The 20178-nt window shown below is 40.2% G+C and overlaps 2 long non-coding RNA genes across 2 annotated transcripts; one reads left to right on the top strand and one right to left on the bottom strand.

The window, feature by feature from the left end:
- Positions 1-4842: 4842 nt before the first annotated feature.
- On the bottom strand, positions 4843-7701 carry LOC149916707 (uncharacterized). Its single transcript, XR_016468921.1, has 3 exons — positions 7588-7701; positions 6875-6994; positions 4843-4984 (listed from the first exon to the last, which is right to left on the bottom strand). It is a non-coding gene; the product is annotated as an uncharacterized LOC149916707 (long non-coding RNA).
- An 8009-nt stretch (positions 7702-15710) lies between these two features.
- LOC149916706 (uncharacterized) lies at positions 15711-18519 on the top strand. The gene is made up of 3 exons (XR_016468920.1): positions 15711-15775; positions 16369-16488; positions 18378-18519. It is a non-coding gene; the product is annotated as an uncharacterized LOC149916706 (long non-coding RNA).
- Positions 18520-20178: the final 1659 nt, after the last annotated feature.

Below are 20178 nucleotides of genomic sequence, written 5' to 3'. Positions count from 1 at the left end.
TTCCCAGGGCTGATGCCTAGAGGAGAGGGTTACATGGAGACTTGCTGTCTATCTTGATGGCAAACCCCTCCTAAGTAGGAATCCAGAGCTGGTGACTCACTTTGTAGTCTTGTATAGGTCTGGGGCAAGACAACATTATGGCAGTGGGGAGATATTCATGGTCAGGCTGGACAGGCCTCTGAGGTCTCTGACCTCTGTGGGTGTCCCTGTTCATTACTGGGGAACTGGACTCAATGGTCTGTAAGAGTCCCTTCCAACTCAAAAAAAAATTCTATGATTCTATGATTCTATGAATATTCCTGGTTTTATTACAAGTACAAATACTGATAAAGCCTACATTCAAATTGTTTATTCCTTGCTTTTGGAGAAGCTAAAACACTAGCACTCAGAGTTTTAATCAACGTAGATAATAGCTTGTCAGTTGTTATGCACAGTGGTACGTGCACCCAGTTTGAAATTTCAGTGCCATTAATGTTTTTAATTTTTTAAGTGATATGACACAGTACATGCAATCAACAATAACGAACATACCATGGTTCAGGACCCCTGATCTCTCAGCTAGTAATTTAAAATATTTTCATGTGTAGAGACAAGACAAGTATTATGTCCTAAATGGAGTCTAGGTCCCCAGCACTATTTCTCTCTCTATTTGATCCCTAAAAACAACTGTTTTCTTGCCAAAGATTTTGCATCGTTAAATCTCCTTTCTGAAACAATGAATATTGTGTAGTTGCAGGCCACTTTTTCAAACCTGTGGACATTCCCTTTGCTTCTACTTCTTTAAGCAACCTGCAGTTGCAATACACTTTTGCAGTACAGTCTTGAACCTCTTTATTCCTTGTTTTTCAGTCACCATGGGCTGTGTCTGTGCTGTCTTTGTAACCAGGACCAGGGAATGACCTCTTTTCTCCCAGTCAGTTTTCTCAACACATCTACTGGTGTGGATGAAGCAAGCAAAGGCAACAAGAAAAGCAAATACAATTATACTAGCAAGCAGGAGTATCATTTATTATAGATGATAATCACATGTTGGTTTGTCACTAGGTGTGTTTAATCAACAACTTTCTTTTTGAAATAAGAGTGAAGATAAAAGAAAAGTTCAAATAGGATTCCTACATGTCTCGTTTTCATTAAAGATTAGATCTGCTACAACACGATGAACTGAGGATAATATAATGTAACGTCCAAACACTTTTTTTCAAGTAATGTTAACACTGAATGAAAGGTATACAGGCTTCAATGAAATTAGGCAGTTGAGGCCTAGTTGAATGCTATTTGTTGTTGAATGGTATTTGTGACAGTGTTGAAAGAAATGGCTGATGTTATTGTAAAGTTACTGTCTGTCATCTATGAAAAACGGTGTTCTGCACAGGTCTGTGAGTGTTAGAAATGGGCTTTCTTGAAGAGCTGTCTTTATGGAAAAGGAGGCATTGCTTGCAAACTGGTAAATTGGGGAAAAAAAAAAAAAGTAACATTTCTGATTTCCAATTTAGTTATTAGAAAATCCCCATCATCTCTCTTTATATTATATGAATACTCCATGGTGTCCTTGGGATGACAAGATGCCTGTACTGCTATTTAGATATGCACAAATACAACAAATCCATGGGCAGATCTTTCCCCTACTGCATTTTTTTAATGTATTTCTTTATTGCTAAACTAAAAGGAAAATAATAGTAGAAAAAATTCAATCACCTTAATCAGCACATGCAAGTCTTAAAAATCTTTTTCTTGCTCTGTAATACTGAAAAGACCTGATGGGAAATGTTACCTTCCAAATTTTGCTCTGTGTATATGCATTTCCTATTTAAACCCTCACTCAGCAAGAGAAGGAAAAACACTTCTCAGTTTCAGTGTAAGTGCCCCATGGAATTTTCTACAGGAAAAATATCACTTTAGATCTGTCAGACAATAACATTTTATTACCTCAAGGATGTTATCTGAACCTGAGGTCTAATATCTAAATGAACTGCAGTTCAGATTATTTGAGATTTAGCAGAAAGACAGAGGGATGGAAAGTTTCATAGAAAGATTCTATGGGGAGAAGTCTCATTCATTTATTGTGGATAAATATGATGAAAAGGTATTCATATACCAAGTTTTAATAACTGTATGGTTAACAGGAGGAACAGTAGACAGCTTTGAGCAGTAGCTGACATACAGAACAGGAGAGTTGGAAGAGTAATATTTCCAAGAAGATTAATTTAATTTAAAGGCAGAATGTTTTTTGGCTATTGGAAAGTCCTCTGCTGTGTTGAGCAAAAGGATAGATATACTGGCTGAAAATAAACCTGTAAAAGTGAGGTAATGCATTTACTAAAACAACAATAATTGCTATATCAGGATGGATCATATATTAAAGGCAATAAAACTCTGATTAATAGCTGTCAGGTTATTTCTTTATTTTCTCAAATATTTATTTGAGCGCAACATACTATAAATACTTTAAAGAAAATGTTTATCTTATATTTGTACATGATTGCACTCAGTAATACATGGAAGAGCAGCCACTGAAGTGGGAGGATCATAAGCCCAATGTATGTGAAGAGAGAGAGCAATAAATTTGATTCTTCTCAGCATTTTTCTGTTACAGGTTTTGAGAAACTTGTTAGATTTTAGTACCTGCAAATGTAAATGAAACCAACATAAAATACCATACATAACCTTATTACTTTAAATAACATAGAAAATATGGATTGGAAGACTCGTGTGCATGTTCTTTTTTTCTGTCTTAGACCTGAATAAAGCTGTAAAGAAGAAATTAATGCTCTAGTAAGTCACTGTCAACTCTTGCAAGTCCATTTGGGAGAAAATTTGACACTCCATTTTTTTTTTCTTGTTGTCCTTCTATCTCCTACTCTCCTTTCTGTGTATGTTTATTATTTGCCTCATTTCTGTGAAAACAAATCAGGCTCCATTAATAAAAGCAAAAACTGTTTAAGGCCATCCATCTTACTCTTTCTCCTCAAAGGTTTGCTGCCACTTGTTCTATCACAGAGGACTGCAAAACTTTTTTGCTCCACATTGTTACCCTCTAAAGATAAAATGAATAAATTGCTTAAGATGATGTTGAAAGACTCTTAATGGTGCATTTATGATCATAACATACGTATTTGTGAGACCTAAGGATTTTTATTCATTCTATTTTTGTTCAATGTAAAATCAAGATTAACTTCTTAGATTTTCTGGACATCCTCGTTGTATAAATTTAATTTTTTACTCCTTTTCCTTGTACAACTTCTGAAATCTGACAGTAAGAACATTTTTATTTTTGTCTCAAACCTCTTTTTTATTCTTTGTCCATCTATTTTTTTTTTCCCCCCTATGATGCTTCTTATAACTTTACCAATTACTTTGTGTTCCATTTCATTACGTTATTTATTTTTGCTTTTTCTTTAGGGCAGGATATGTCTACTGCTATGCATCTGCACAGTTCCTACAATGGAGCTTTGATCCTGGTTGGATTGCTTAAGTGCCATTAACATAAACGTGGTTAACAAAAATAGTAGTTTCAGCTTAGTATTTTTCATGCTAAATCAGGTTCAAAACTAGAAGAATAAAAGTTTTTTTGTAAGAAACATAAACATCCATGTTGATTTCATAAGTGAAACTGATTCTGTTTTTGAAGAGCGGAAGAAATTTAAATAATTCACCTGAAAGCAAAGTTCACTTCTGTTTCTATATTCTCAGAAGTGAATCATCAGATTAAACTAGCATGCCACAGTTTAGTGGTAAACCTCTAACACTACCAAATCTACATATGTAGATTTTGCTTTAATGTCACAGGCAACAGAATGTAATCAACTAACAAACAAAACAAGCAAACAGAAAATTCACATCCAAATAAACCAGAAAGAGGAGTTTATAGACACTCTACAGAACTGTTAGCTGTGCTATGCTTTTCAAAAGCTGGAATTTGTCCTACAGACATCTCAGAAGTTGCACATCTGTCCAAGAAGAATCATTGCACTTTATTTCTACTGTACATGTTTATCTTATATCTTATTCTTCATTACTGTTATGTACTATGCAAAATACATAAAGAAAAAAAGCAGTAATCAAACTATACATACTGTGAGCAGGGCTTTGTGAAGGCTGCAGTACTGTACAGAAGAAAGCCTTGAACAGATCTATCTCAAATTCAGGGTAATAATACATTTATTTCCTACCCACATTGCTCATGTAATCCACCAACTATTTTAGGAACGCCTAGATTCTTAAAAATACAGAAATTAAAGTGATTTCCTGATCAACCCTTACAGAAAGACACAAGTTGAAACATGAAAGCAACTATGAATGCTTTGGAGAGAAAAAAATAGAATGTAATGTTAATAAGCTAAATAACAGTTTCAAAGTTTAGTATCTTGATGCTTTACGGAGCTCCCATAAAATGGCTCTGAGCCTTCCCTTTCTAATGATTTTGCACACCCACGCAACTTGCTCTGTGGGGATGGAAGATAACAGGATTTAGATCCTTGACACACTGCAATTGATTTAACAATAAATATTGTCCATCCTAGTTTTGGGTTACTATAAGATGAAAGCAAAAATGTATATACTGATCTACTGGTTTTCTTTTAAAAAACATTCACCTGATGCTGAAGGCTAATTCTGTAAAGCTGAAACTTAAATCCCAGCAGAAACAGGTTCCCAGATATTAAAAACAAACAAACAAACAAACAAACAAAAATCATAAAAGTATGTATAATGAAATCTTTAGGCATGTGACAAACTTTGTTTTATATATTATATGATTTCAGAACATCTGTCACACACACTCACAAACTTTCCTTAGAAGGAGAAGCAGAAGTTTAGATGATGATAAAGTTATGTTCTTACCACATTAGACGGTTCCAATTTCTTCCTTCTAGCAAGGTCAGTGATATTATTGCCATTGTAGTTGATGCTCTCCATACAGCCTTTGAAAATTTTTTCTGCTGTTAGAACTTGGCTTCCCAGAAAAAGGCATGCCTCCAAAGGTTATCTTTGAATGTATCAGAAAATGAAAGACAGTTACTGGAGGACAAGGGCTTAGAATTTTTGCTTACTAGAAAAAGAAAGTATCAAACAAGTACTGGAAAAGTAGGAAAAAGTCTATGATGAAGTCATGACTGCAAATATTTTTGGTGGTAAATTGTATCTCTTATTAGGTTTTCCCAAATACAGAGAAAATATGTATCACAGTTACATATAGACTGTAACGAAGAGAAGGTCTCTAAAAGGAATGCACTTTTAAATGCTTGGCAGAGCAAAATGTCAGTATTGTTAAGAAACAAGAATTTGTTGGCCAAAGAATGTGCTGTCTGTCTGATCTTGGAGAAGAAAAGTCTGCCTTTCTTTACAAACCTGAATGCAGAAAGTTTGAGAAGTAAAGGTGCCCAGTAAAACCTATTTCAATATGTAGACTGAAACAAACATTAAAATAAAAAAAAATCTACTAAATCAAAAGGGAAGAAGGAAAGTGTTGCTTTATGTAGAACATCCATCAGTTTGGTAGAGTGTCAGAAGTGAGAAGTGGTTGGTGGCAAGTAAGTATTATTCATTCTTTGTCATATATTAAAATAAAGGATGTTTTATTTTCTTTCATGTACCAAACCGTAATACCAAACAGTTCCATTTGTCTTAAATACTCTATACAACTGCAGATAATTACAGCAACATAAAAACCAGCATTATGACATACCTAGAGGGATTAGTTTGACTTGTGTTTGGTTCCCAGGTCCCAAGATGCCAGTATCTGGGAAAGTGGCAAATGGAAATTCAACTGTGCAGAGGAACAGGAAAAAAACCTATATCTGTATATCAGCAATACAGAAATAATTGATAAAATGCTCAGGAAACAAGCTGTGTTTAACCAGCACTGTCCAATCCAGCCTGTTGCAGGGTCCACGACAGCAGTGAGAGGAAAGAGCAGCAGACAAGACTCCTCTGGCTTGTACCATGGTATTAGTTCTAGCACGTTCTGCTAGAAGTTCTGCATTTGAAGTTACATTAGCAAGCCTGATGTGCTTGGCAACAGCACAACATCTCACTCCATATGTAACGTATTTTCTGTGGCAAAGAACTTCTTTGTTCATAACTCACGGACTTTTGATTTCCATGCATCTCGTGGGCCTGAGATAAAAGACAATTTAAAAGGAAAGAAAGAAAAAAAAAAGGGGGGGGGGGATGCTATGATGGTAATGTTTAATATTCGTGTGGGGGGTGAAAGGTGTACTTGAGTTGCCTAAGCACAAGCTTCTACTGCTATTGGTGATACCTGGGGTAGTGTGCCTTAGTAACCTCTGCTTTCTGCTTGAGGAGGTATGCATCTCTATAAATTCTCTGCCATTTCTGCCAACACCATGGGAGTGCTACAGATATCTAGGGGATATATGTATATAAGCTGCTCATTCAGTTTACGTGTTTGTCTTTTTCTTGGATGAGAAATAGTTGCTGTTTATTATTTCCTTAAATGCAACACAAGCATTTACTCATAATATCCAATCTGAGAACACCGTTCTTGTAACTGCTTATGAAAATCATAGATACAGAAATCAAAAGAAACTGTTTCAATCTGCTTGCATTTAAGGAAATAGGAAGTCTCTTTCCACCCTTGCGCATATTTAAGACTGTTTTCTGACAAACTGCTAGCTAAAGGCTTCAGTCTTTCTTTTTGTGCTTACTCCCTCAATGGAATAGCTGAGCTTTTGTAACTGTCCCTACTTTGAAGTTTTCTAGTGGATCCAGGTTGGTTTAAGTATCCTCTATTCCTCACTTCTGTCCTTTCTACCATTTTCTTCAAAAAGGAGCATGTTAAGAACATAAATTTCTATTCTGTTAAGAGTCTTCTCCTGCAGTTAGCTGGTTAGTAAATAATACTTTGCTCACTCACCTCACTCAACCTGCTGGCCACATTCTTTTTAATGCATCCCAGGATACCATTGGCCTTCTTGACCACAAGGCCACATTGCTGGTTTGTGGTCACCCTGCTGTCTACAGGGACACCCAGGCCCTGTTTGTAAGAGAATGTGATTGACTTCACTTCTTCCAGCAAAAAAAGAGAAGCAGGTCTAAGACATCTGTTTATCTCCAATTTAAACAACTTAATTTAGGTAGAATTATGTGTTTTACAGCTATTCACGTTGCTGTGAAAAGAAGCGCGGCTATACAAATAAGAAGCCGCGCGGCTCTGCCCTCGCAACTCCCCCCGCCCCGCGCACGGAGGCGGCCCCCAGCCGCAGCCCCCAGCCGCTCCCCCCCTCGCGCAGCGCCACTCCGAGGTGCCGCCTGCCGCAGCGACGGCGGCGGGGAGCCCTCGCGCCCAGAGGCGGCCTTCCCGGGGTCTGCCCTCTCCGCCCCCCTCCCACCTACCTGAGGGCAGCCGGCATCCGTCCGCGCAGCGGCGCACAGCCGGTGGCACCGCGCGCACAGCCTGCCTGCCTGCCTGCCGCCCTCCCTCGGACGAGGGTCCCCTTAGACGAAAGCACAGCCCCAGCCCGGCCGCTACCGCGAGGGACCGCGCCCGCGGCCGGAGCCCGGGGGCCGCGAGGAGGGAGGGCTGAGCGCCCGGTGACAGGTGAGGACGGCCCCCGCGCCGCTCCCTACCTCGCGCCGCTCTCCTCGCAGCCGGCGGCTCGCTTACCCTCGACCGCCGCCGCCCCCTCGCTCCGTTCCCCCGCCCTAACGCGGAGTTCAACGCGACCCCGCTGGCCGCGAGGCCCCGCCCCCCGCCCCGCACTGACGGCTCTCTCCGCCAATAGCGAAGAAGACGGCCGTCCTCGAGCTCCGCCCTCACCTCCTTCGACCAATAGGAGCTATCCGTGGTGCTGCCCCTCCGCCTTCCCGGCAGGCTCGGTTGGCTCGCAGCTGCCGAGCAACGGGCGCGGGGCTGCGGGTGGGGCCGCTGAGGGCGGTGGCCGGGCCCCCGCTGCGGGCCGGGGTTGGTGCCGCGGGATTGTGCCCGGGGCTTCTCGTTCGGGAGCTTTCGCCTCATAGATGGACGTTTTTTGTTCCCCTCCCCTTTTTCCCTCTTGGCTCAGCCATCAGGAGGATGGAAATATCTCCCGCACTCTCAAAGCTGTAATCTCGGCTTGCAGAAATGATAACTGGTATGTGAAGATGTTTCTAATTTTTTTGTTTCTTCACTTGTTTGTGAACCTAGGGTAGGGAGAAAGAACTGAAGTAACCTGCAGTGAGATTCTATCACTTTTGTAACTCCTTAAGCATAGTCAAGAATGTATGTTTGTGAACTACTTTATTAAGATAGTCCTGGTGGAGTATACTTTATATCACTGGGAGTCCAGGATTTTCTGAACAGTTCTTAAATCAGAGTCTAGCAATAGCAAAGTTGAATTACATGTACACTGTACAGTTAGGTTGTTGGTAATAAGCAGAGCTTGTGCATCTCAACAGCTGCAGCTATACAAGCTATACATTTGTCAAGTAAGCTCAGTATGAGTGGAGTATCAGCTTTATTAATTCAAGTCATTCTCATAATCTTATCCATACATAATGTTTGTGTTCTTAATACCTTAACCAAGTGAGTGAAAAGTTTCCAGCTAATCTGTTTAGCTTCCAGGCAAGTGATTCCACATGTTAAATTTGCTGCTTCCTCCTTTCTCCCATTCCCTGGTCTCTTAGGTCAGTGTTCGTTCTCTTATGTCCTCTATTAAGGAATAGGTTTAGTTCTGCTACATATTAATGCCATGCCTACAGATAAATTATCCTTACATCTCAAACTGAATAGCTGCTGCTTGAGGTTTTTTTTTTCCTTCTAGGCTAGGAAGTCTCTGTATGGCATGCCAGCAACGTTTTGTTGCAACGTTCTTAAAAGAAGAAATCTTTTACAGCGTGCAAGTTCTTTAAGATATGGTGATGCATTGGGGTTTAACCCAGCAGATCACTGAGCGTCACGTGGCTGTTCATTCACTGCCCCCATCTCAGTGAGATGGAGAGGAGAAATGAGGGAAAAAATGAGATAGAGAAAAAGAAAAGCATAATAATTATGGCATGTATATCTACATATACACACAGATACTTGTAATCTAGATTTATAACAACGGATGCGCAAGCAATTGCTCATCTCCTCTTGAGGTCTTGAAACAGTAAACGTTCGGTGCAGAAAGTCTATACCAAATTAACTTGAAAAACGGATGCTTTCCAGCTTCAGGTGAGACAATTATTCATTGATCTTTTGTACATTTCAAGTGTGCAAAAACTCACCTCTGGAAGACTGATATTTGTAGATAAAATTGATATGGCTTACTGGGCTCTGTTAGTGGCTCTTAGATGTAGTAAATTTGATGTTGTTAATGATCTTCTGCATATGGAAGTTCTACTTCTGCTGAATTTACCTGTCATTAACAGCTTGCTGCATTGTGAAATCATTAAATAGCAGCCTTTAACATATTTAACTCTGGTTTTTGAAAAGCTGAACTTCCTAATTGGGACTCATACATGTATGAAGCCTTGGTGTCTGGTGCTGACTTGAGAATAAAACTTCAGTTATTACTTACAGGGCCTGCCTTACAGCATAAGATCACATGGCAGTGCCTTCTGCTTTCAGTATTTTACCAGTGCTGTGGTACAACTGGGTCTGGTTAATACCTGTTCAGATACAAGACAGAGTAAGGAAAATGTGTTTATTATTTCAGATCAGCCCTTTTTTACAAGGCATCGATTGGTTACTTGGTGGTGAATGTTGGGTTCTATTGCAGATGTGATGCCATCCATGCAGTAATGGATGGAAATACATTAAAGGAGCAGCATAACAATTTATTTCACAGGGCAAAGGTCAAGAGAGTGCTGATTCCATATTACAAATCTAACAAAACTGAAGTGGCAGAAGCATTCTTTGAAGGCTTAAGCAGATGAGGGATGTTCAGTTTTCTGTTACAAAACCTAAATCAGAGAGCATTGAAATCTGTTGAATTTTGGAATAGTTGAGAGTAAGAATGTGAATTCTGTTTGTAACAGAAAAAAACTTGTTCTCATTCCATCCCTCTACTACTCGCATCTGCTCCACATGTCGAAGTAGGAAAAGAGTCATTTGTTGCTCCGTTAATTGCAAAACTGTATTTGTCAGACACCAATTCTGAATCAGCTCTCATACCTGTTACCGTGCTTTCGATAACAAGACTGCAGTTGGGGTTGGTTTGTAGGGAGGCTAGATGAATTGAAAGGGAGTGGATTGGGATAGTATAGCTGCTGGACAGAAACACCTATTTTAAAAGATGATCATCCTATGAAGTATGCCAGTTTTCCCACCTTGTGTATGTGACCTGAGGAGCTATGTTAAGATAAGCTTAAGATAATGGCAGGACAAGGGGAAATGGCTTTAAGTTGAGGGAGGGAGGATTTAGGTTGAGTATCAGGGGAAGTTCTTTACAGAGTGAATGGTGAGGTGCTGGAACAGGCTGCCCAGAGAGGCTGTGGACACCCCTCTTCCTGGAGGTGTTCAAGGCCAGTTGGATGAGGTCCTGGGCAGCCTGGTCTAATATTTAATAGGGAGGTTGGTGGCCCTGCATATGGTGGAGGGGTTGGAGCTTCATGATCTTTGAGGGTCCCTTCCAACCCAAGCCATTCTATGATTTTCTGATTCTAAGCTCAAATGCTAGTGTCTTGGGAATCAAAGCAGAGTTTCTCTTTGCCATCCCTATTTACAGTTGCTTAACTAGGATCTGTAGTATCAGAAAGAAACCTGGGATATAATTGGAGTAAATGCAATTAAATTCTTCTGTAAAATAGTCAATTTAAAACCCTTTATGTCTTGAGCGATCATGGAAAGAGTGACATAAAATGATTATTTAACGGATGTATTTGGGATCTCTGCTTGATTACTATAAAAAGATTCCTTCATAAGACATTGTATGGAGTTGGCTGATATTTGCTGAAATACTCCTGTTGAAACTTTCTGGTGTGGAATATTGCTTCCAGTATTTCATCATACCTTTAAAAACTTAGGAAGTTTCAATCTACAAGTTTTGGACTCCTTCATAGTGCTTTTCTGTAGCCATTTGAAGTATTACTTCTGCCTTTCAGTCTTGCACTGAGACTTCATTTGGTGGTCTCATTCTCTACTGATCTAATTTTCTCATTTGTTTCCTTTAATATTATAGTGCTTATCATTGATTGATGCTTTTGTTTTGTTCATAACTCACGGACTTTGCATGTTCATAAAAGCTGTTACATACTTTGGAAAGTTCAGGCATACCTTCAATCCTCCTCTGTATTCGATTCCTACTGACTTCATAGTAACTGCTGTTCCCAGCAGAGCTCAATGACAGCCGGCGCAGGATCGGGGCTGAATTTGAGGTAGCAGTCACTGGCTGAAAGGAATTCCTGTAATATGCTGCACTCCCCGAAGTACGATATTCAGTGGAATTTTGACGGGCTGGGCTTGACAGATTTACTGAATTAAGTGCAGAATCCATAGAGTCCTCAGAAAAGCGATGCTCTCCTGAGGAAGAAGTTGGAAGCCTGATGCAAAAATCTGCATGAAACAAATGCTGCTTTGGCAAGAGACTTAAGAGCTGGAAAATATAGCTAACAGGTTCACAGAAGTGTAAACTCCACATTACCATCTTGAAAATTACTCTATGAAAGTTATAAAACATATGCTAGTGGAGCAGCATATTCTTGGGGGTAACTGGTACAATCTGTGAAACAAGTTCCTAGAATATGCTCTTTATTACTCTTCTTATATGACAACTTCCAATAATTTCTTGGGAAAATTCCAGAATTAAATAAAGGAAGAGTATTTTCCACAAACAAACAAACAGCAGCAACAAAAAACACACAGAGAGCTTTTTAAGCACGTTTAACTTGTTCTATTAGCAATTACGTTCTCTCTCCTGAAGTCTGTATAAAACTGGAGTTTAGTGAAGAACTTGAGGTGTATTTCACAGTTATGATCTTCAGGCAACATTATCCCAAAGTGGAACAAAGACACCCAGAGAACCGGTTCCCTACTTAGTGAATTCAGTAAAGCAAGACATGCAATCCACCATAACATCTTCTATTAAACACAACACTTGTGGCAAAAAGAAGCTTTTAAGTCCACAAGCCCTTCTCTTTCAAGTACACAATCCTCAAGACAATAATGATAAACTTTCTAGTTTGATCTGTATCAAAAAAGCAAAGCAGTGGCTACTGAGGTTTTCGGAGAAAGCAAACTTTTATTTGTCGGCTTGAAGTAGCTGCAGCAACTTGCTAAAAGGAAAGCAATAGCCATCTTTCTATAGAATTTCAGAGGTACTAACAGACACAATCAATGATAAGCACTATAATATTAAAGGAAACAAATGAGAAAATTAGATCAGTAGAGAATGAGACCACCAAATGAAGTCTCAGTGCAAGACTGAAAGGCAGAAGTAATACTTCAAATGGCTACAGAAAAGCACTATGAAGGAGTCCAAAACTTGTAGATTGAAACTTCGTAAGTTTTTAAAGGTATGATGAAATACTGGAAGCAATATTCCACACCAGAAAGTTTCAACAGGAGTATTTCAGCAAATATCAGCCAACTCCATACAATGTCTTATGAAGGAATCTTTTTATAGTAATCAAGCAGAGATCCCAAATACATCCGTTAAATAATCATTTTATGTCACTCTTTCCATGATCGCTCAAGACATAAAGGGTTTTAAATTGACTATTTTACAGAAGAATTTAATTGCATTTACTCCAATTATATCCCAGGTTTCTTTCTGATACTACAGATCCTAGTTAAGCAACTGTAAATAGGGATGGCAAAGAGAAACTCTGCTTTGATTCCCAAGACACTAGCATTTGAGCTTAGAATCAGAAAATCATAGAATGGCTTGGGTTGGAAGGGACCCTCAAAGATCATGAAGCTCCAACCCCTCCACCATATGCAGGGCCACCAACCTCCCTATTAAATATTAGACCAGGCTGCCCAGGACCTCATCCAACTGGCCTTGAACACCTCCAGGAAGAGGGGTGTCCACAGCCTCTCTGGGCAGCCTGTTCCAGCACCTCACCATTCACTCTGTAAAGAACTTCCCCTGATACTCAACCTAAATCCTCCCTCCCTCAACTTAAAGCCATTTCCCCTTGTCCTGCCATTATCTTAAGCTTATCTTAACATAGCTCCTCAGGTCACATACACAAGGTGGGAAAACTGGCATACTTCATAGGATGATCATCTTTTAAAATAGGTGTTTCTGTCCAGCAGCTATACTATCCCAATCCACTCCCTTTCAATTCATCTAGCCTCCCTACAAACCAACCCCAACTGCAGTCTTGTTATCGAAAGCACGGTAACAGGTATGAGAGCTGATTCAGAATTGGTGTCTGACAAATACAGTTTTGCAATTAACGGAGCAACAAATGACTCTTTTCCTACTTCGACATGTGGAGCAGATGCGAGTAGTAGAGGGATGGAATGAGAACAAGTTTTTTTCTGTTACAAACAGAATTCACATTCTTACTCTCAACTATTCCAAAATTCAACAGATTTCAATGCTCTCTGATTTAGGTTTTGTAACAGAAAACTGAACATCCCTCATCTGCTTAAGCCTTCAAAGAATGCTTCTGCCACTTCAGTTTTGTTAGATTTGTAATATGGAATCAGCACTCTCTTGACCTTTGCCCTGTGAAATAAATTGTTATGCTGCTCCTTTAATGTATTTCCATCCATTACTGCATGGATGGCATCACATCTGCAATAGAACCCAACATTCACCACCAAGTAACCAATCGATGCCTTGTAAAAAAGGGCTGATCTGAAATAATAAACACATTTTCCTTACTCTGTCTTGTATCTGAACAGGTATTAACCAGACCCAGTTGTACCACAGCACTGGTAAAATACTGAAAGCAGAAGGCACTGCCATGTGATCTTATGCTGTAAGGCAGGCCCTGTAAGTAATAACTGAAGTTTTATTCTCAAGTCAGCACCAGACACCAAGGCTTCATACATGTATGAGTCCCAATTAGGAAGTTCAGCTTTTCAAAAACCAGAGTTAAATATGTTAAAGGCTGCTATTTAATGATTTCACAATGCAGCAAGCTGTTAATGACAGGTAAATTCAGCAGAAGTAGAACTTCCATATGCAGAAGATCATTAACAACATCAAATTTACTACATCTAAGAGCCACTAACAGAGCCCAGTAAGCCATATCAATTTTATCTACAAATATCAGTCTTCCAGAGGTGAGTTTTTGCACACTTGAAATGTACAAAAGATCAATGAATAATTGTCTCACCTGAAGCTGGAAAGCATCCGTTTTTCAAGTTAATTTGGTATAGACTTTCTGCACCGAACGTTTACTGTTTCAAGACCTCAAGAGGAGATGAGCAATTGCTTGCGCATCCGTTGTTATAAATCTAGATTACAAGTATCTGTGTGTATATGTAGATATACATGCCATAATTATTATGCTTTTCTTTTTCTCTATCTCATTTTTTCCCTCATTTCTCCTCTCCATCTCACTGAGATGGGGGCAGTGAATGAACAGCCACGTGACGCTCAGTGATCTGCTGGGTTAAACCCCAATGCATCACCATATCTTAAAGAACTTGCACGCTGTAAAAGATTTCTTCTTTTAAGAACGTTGCAACAAAACGTTGCTGGCATGCCATACAGAGACTTCCTAGCCTAGAAGGAAAAAAAAAACCTCAAGCAGCAGCTATTCAGTTTGAGATGTAAGGATAATTTATCTGTAGGCATGGCATTAATATGTAGCAGAACTAAACCTATTCCTTAATAGAGGACATAAGAGAACGAACACTGACCTAAGAGACCAGGGAATGGGAGAAAGGAGGAAGCAGCAAATTTAACATGTGGAATCACTTGCCTGGAAGCTAAACAGATTAGCTGGAAACTTTTCACTCACTTGGTTAAGGTATTAAGAACACAAACATTATGTATGGATAAGATTATGAGAATGACTTGAATTAATAAAGCTGATACTCCACTCATACTGAGCTTACTTGACAAATGTATAGCTTGTATAGCTGCAGCTGTTGAGATGCACAAGCTCTGCTTATTACCAACAACCTAACTGTACAGTGTACATGTAATTCAACTTTGCTATTGCTAGACTCTGATTTAAGAACTGTTCAGAAAATCCTGGACTCCCAGTGATATAAAGTATACTCCACCAGGACTATCTTAATAAAGTAGTTCACAAACATACATTCTTGACTATGCTTAAGGAGTTACAAAAGTGATAGAATCTCACTGCAGGTTACTTCAGTTCTTTCTCCCTACCCTAGGTTCACAAACAAGTGAAGAAACAAAAAAATTAGAAACATCTTCACATACCAGTTATCATTTCTGCAAGCCGAGATTACAGCTTTGAGAGTGCGGGAGATATTTCCATCCTCCTGATGGCTGAGCCAAGAGGGAAAAAGGGGAGGGGAACAAAAAACGTCCATCTATGAGGCGAAAGCTCCCGAACGAGAAGCCCCGGGCACAATCCCGCGGCACCAACCCCGGCCCGCAGCGGGGGCCCGGCCACCGCCCTCAGCGGCCCCACCCGCAGCCCCGCGCCCGTTGCTCGGCAGCTGCGAGCCAACCGAGCCTGCCGGGAAGGCGGAGGGGCAGCACCACGGATAGCTCCTATTGGTCGAAGGAGGTGAGGGCGGAGCTCGAGGACGGCCGTCTTCTTCGCTATTGGCGGAGAGAGCCGTCAGTGCGGGGCGGGGGGCGGGGCCTCGCGGCCAGCGGGGTCGCGTTGAACTCCGCGTTAGGGCGGGGGAACGGAGCGAGGGGGCGGCGGCGGTCGAGGGTAAGCGAGCCGCCGGCTGCGAGGAGAGCGGCGCGAGGTAGGGAGCGGCGCGGGGGCCGTCCTCACCTGTCACCGGGCGCTCAGCCCTCCCTCCTCGCGGCCCCCGGGCTCCGGCCGCGGGCGCGGTCCCTCGCGGTAGCGGCCGGGCTGGGGCTGTGCTTTCGTCTAAGGGGACCCTCGTCCGAGGGAGGGCGGCAGGCAGGCAGGCAGGCTGTGCGCGCGGTGCCACCGGCTGTGCGCCGCTGCGCGGACGGATGCCGGCTGCCCTCAGGTAGGTGGGAGGGGGGCGGAGAGGGCAGACCCCGGGAAGGCCGCCTCTGGGCGCGAGGGCTCCCCGCCGCCGTCGCTGCGGCAGGCGGCACCTCGGAGTGGCGCTGCGCGAGGGGGGGAGCGGCTGGGGGCTGCGGCTGGGGGCCGCCTCCGTGCGCGGGGCGGGGGGAGTTGCGAGGGCAGAGCCGCGCGACTTCTTATTCGTATAGCCGCGCTTCTTTTCACAGCAACGTGAATAGCTGTAAAACACATAATTCTACCTAAATTAAGTTGTTTAAATTGGAGATAAACAGATGTCTTAGACCTGCTTCTCTTTTTTTGCTGGAAGAAGTGAAGTCAATCACATTCTCTTACAAACAGGGCCTGGGTGTCCCTGTAGACAGCAGGGTGACCACAAACCAGCAATGTGGCCTTGTGGTCAAGAAGGCCAATGGTATCCTGGGATGCATTAAAAAGAATGTGGCCAGCAGGTTGAGTGAGGTGAGTGAGCAAAGTATTATTTACTAACCAGCTAACTGCAGGAGAAGACTCTTAACAGAATAGAAATTTATGTTCTTAACATGCTCCTTTTTGAAGAAAATGGTAGAAAAGACAGAAGTGAGGAATAGAGGATACTTAAACCAACCTGGATCCACTAGAAAACTTCAAAGTAGGGACAGTTACAAAAGCTCAGCTATTCCATTGAGGAAGTAAGCACAAAAAGAAAGACTGAAGCCTTTAGCTAGCAGTTTGTCAGAAAACAGTCTTAAATATGCGCAAGGGTGGAAAGAGACTTCCTATTTCCTTAAATGCAAGCAGATTGAAACAGTTTCTTTTGATTTCTGTATCTATGATTTTCATAAGCAGTTACAAGAACGGTGTTCTCAGATTGGATATTATGAGTAAATGCTTGTGTTGCATTTAAGGAAATAATAAACAGCAACTATTTCTCATCCAAGAAAAAGACAAACACGTAAACTGAATGAGCAGCTTATATACATATATCCCCTAGATATCTGTAGCACTCCCATGGTGTTGGCAGAAATGGCAGAGAATTTATAGAGATGCATACCTCCTCAAGCAGAAAGCAGAGGTTACTAAGGCACACTACCCCAGGTATCACCAATAGCAGTAGAAGCTTGTGCTTAGGCAACTCAAGTACACCTTTCACCCCCCACACGAATATTAAACATTACCATCATAGCATCCCCCCCCCCTTTTTTTTTTCTTTCTTTCCTTTTAAATTGTCTTTTATCTCAGGCCCACGAGATGCATGGAAATCAAAAGTCCGTGAGTTATGAACAAAGAAGTTCTTTGCCACAGAAAATACGTTACATATGGAGTGAGATGTTGTGCTGTTGCCAAGCACATCAGGCTTGCTAATGTAACTTCAAATGCAGAACTTCTAGCAGAACGTGCTAGAACTAATACCATGGTACAAGCCAGAGGAGTCTTGTCTGCTGCTCTTTCCTCTCACTGCTGTCGTGGACCCTGCAACAGGCTGGATTGGACAGTGCTGGTTAAACACAGCTTGTTTCCTGAGCATTTTATCAATTATTTCTGTATTGCTGATATACAGATATAGGGTTTTTTCCTGTTCCTCTGCACAGTTGAATTTCCATTTGCCACTTTCCCAGATACTGGCATCTTGGGACCTGGGAACCAAACACAAGTCAAACTAATCCCTCTAGGTATGTCATAATGCTGGTTTTTATGTTGCTGTAATTATCTGCAGTTGTATAGAGTATTTAAGACAAATGGAACTGTTTGGTATTACGGTTTGGTACATGAAAGAAAATAAAACATCCTTTATTTTAATATATGACAAAGAATGAATAATACTTACTTGCCACCAACCACTTCTCACTTCTGACACTCTACCAAACTGATGGATGTTCTACATAAAGCAACACTTTCCTTCTTCCCTTTTGATTTAGTAGATTTTTTTTTATTTTAATGTTTGTTTCAGTCTACATATTGAAATAGGTTTTACTGGGCACCTTTACTTCTCAAACTTTCTGCATTCAGGTTTGTAAAGAAAGGCAGACTTTTCTTCTCCAAGATCAGACAGACAGCACATTCTTTGGCCAACAAATTCTTGTTTCTTAACAATACTGACATTTTGCTCTGCCAAGCATTTAAAAGTGCATTCCTTTTAGAGACCTTCTCTTCGTTACAGTCTATATGTAACTGTGATACATATTTTCTCTGTATTTGGGAAAACCTAATAAGAGATACAATTTACCACCAAAAATATTTGCAGTCATGACTTCATCATAGACTTTTTCCTACTTTTCCAGTACTTGTTTGATACTTTCTTTTTCTAGTAAGCAAAAATTCTAAGCCCTTGTCCTCCAGTAACTGTCTTTCATTTTCTGATACATTCAAAGATAACCTTTGGAGGCATGCCTTTTTCTGGGAAGCCAAGTTCTAACAGCAGAAAAAATTTTCAAAGGCTGTATGGAGAGCATCAACTACAATGGCAATAATATCACTGACCTTGCTAGAAGGAAGAAATTGGAACCGTCTAATGTGGTAAGAACATAACTTTATCATCATCTAAACTTCTGCTTCTCCTTCTAAGGAAAGTTTGTGAGTGTGTGTGACAGATGTTCTGAAATCATATAATATATAAAACAAAGTTTGTCACATGCCTAAAGATTTCATTATACATACTTTTATGATTTTTTTTTGTTTGTTTGTTTGTTTGTTTTTAATATCTGGGAACCTGTTTCTGCTGGGATTTAAGTTTCAGCTTTACAGAATTAGCCTTCAGCATCAGGTGAATGTTTTTTAAAAGAAAACCAGTAGATCAGTATATACATTTTTGCTTTCATCTTATAGTAACCCAAAACTAGGATGGACAATATTTATTGTTAAATCAATTGCAGTGTGTCAAGGATCTAAATCCTGTTATCTTCCATCCCCACAGAGCAAGTTGCGTGGGTGTGCAAAATCATTAGAAAGGGAAGGCTCAGAGCCATTTTATGGGAGCTCCGTAAAGCATCAAGATACTAAACTTTGAAACTGTTATTTAGCTTATTAACATTACATTCTATTTTTTTCTCTCCAAAGCATTCATAGTTGCTTTCATGTTTCAACTTGTGTCTTTCTGTAAGGGTTGATCAGGAAATCACTTTAATTTCTGTATTTTTAAGAATCTAGGCGTTCCTAAAATAGTTGGTGGATTACATGAGCAATGTGGGTAGGAAATAAATGTATTATTACCCTGAATTTGAGATAGATCTGTTCAAGGCTTTCTTCTGTACAGTACTGCAGCCTTCACAAAGCCCTGCTCACAGTATGTATAGTTTGATTACTGCTTTTTTTCTTTATGTATTTTGCATAGTACATAACAGTAATGAAGAATAAGATATAAGATAAACATGTACAGTAGAAATAAAGTGCAATGATTCTTCTTGGACAGATGTGCAACTTCTGAGATGTCTGTAGGACAAATTCCAGCTTTTGAAAAGCATAGCACAGCTAACAGTTCTGTAGAGTGTCTATAAACTCCTCTTTCTGGTTTATTTGGATGTGAATTTTCTGTTTGCTTGTTTTGTTTGTTAGTTGATTACATTCTGTTGCCTGTGACATTAAAGCAAAATCTACATATGTAGATTTGGTAGTGTTAGAGGTTTACCACTAAACTGTGGCATGCTAGTTTAATCTGATGATTCACTTCTGAGAATATAGAAACAGAAGTGAACTTTGCTTTCAGGTGAATTATTTAAATTTCTTCCGCTCTTCAAAAACAGAATCAGTTTCACTTATGAAATCAACATGGATGTTTATGTTTCTTACAAAAAAACTTTTATTCTTCTAGTTTTGAACCTGATTTAGCATGAAAAATACTAAGCTGAAACTACTATTTTTGTTAACCACGTTTATGTTAATGGCACTTAAGCAATCCAACCAGGATCAAAGCTCCATTGTAGGAACTGTGCAGATGCATAGCAGTAGACATATCCTGCCCTAAAGAAAAAGCAAAAATAAATAACGTAATGAAATGGAACACAAAGTAATTGGTAAAGTTATAAGAAGCATCATAGGGGGGAAAAAAAAAATAGATGGACAAAGAATAAAAAAGAGGTTTGAGACAAAAATAAAAATGTTCTTACTGTCAGATTTCAGAAGTTGTACAAGGAAAAGGAGTAAAAAATTAAATTTATACAACGAGGATGTCCAGAA

This window comes from Phasianus colchicus, chromosome 9 (assembly GCF_987193195.1).
Source record: "Phasianus colchicus chromosome 9, bPhaCol1.hap1.1, whole genome shotgun sequence".
Classification (NCBI taxonomy): Eukaryota; Metazoa; Chordata; class Aves; order Galliformes; family Phasianidae; genus Phasianus; species Phasianus colchicus.
The sequence above is the reverse complement of the archived record's forward strand: the minus strand, read 5'-3'. Positions and strand labels throughout refer to the sequence as shown.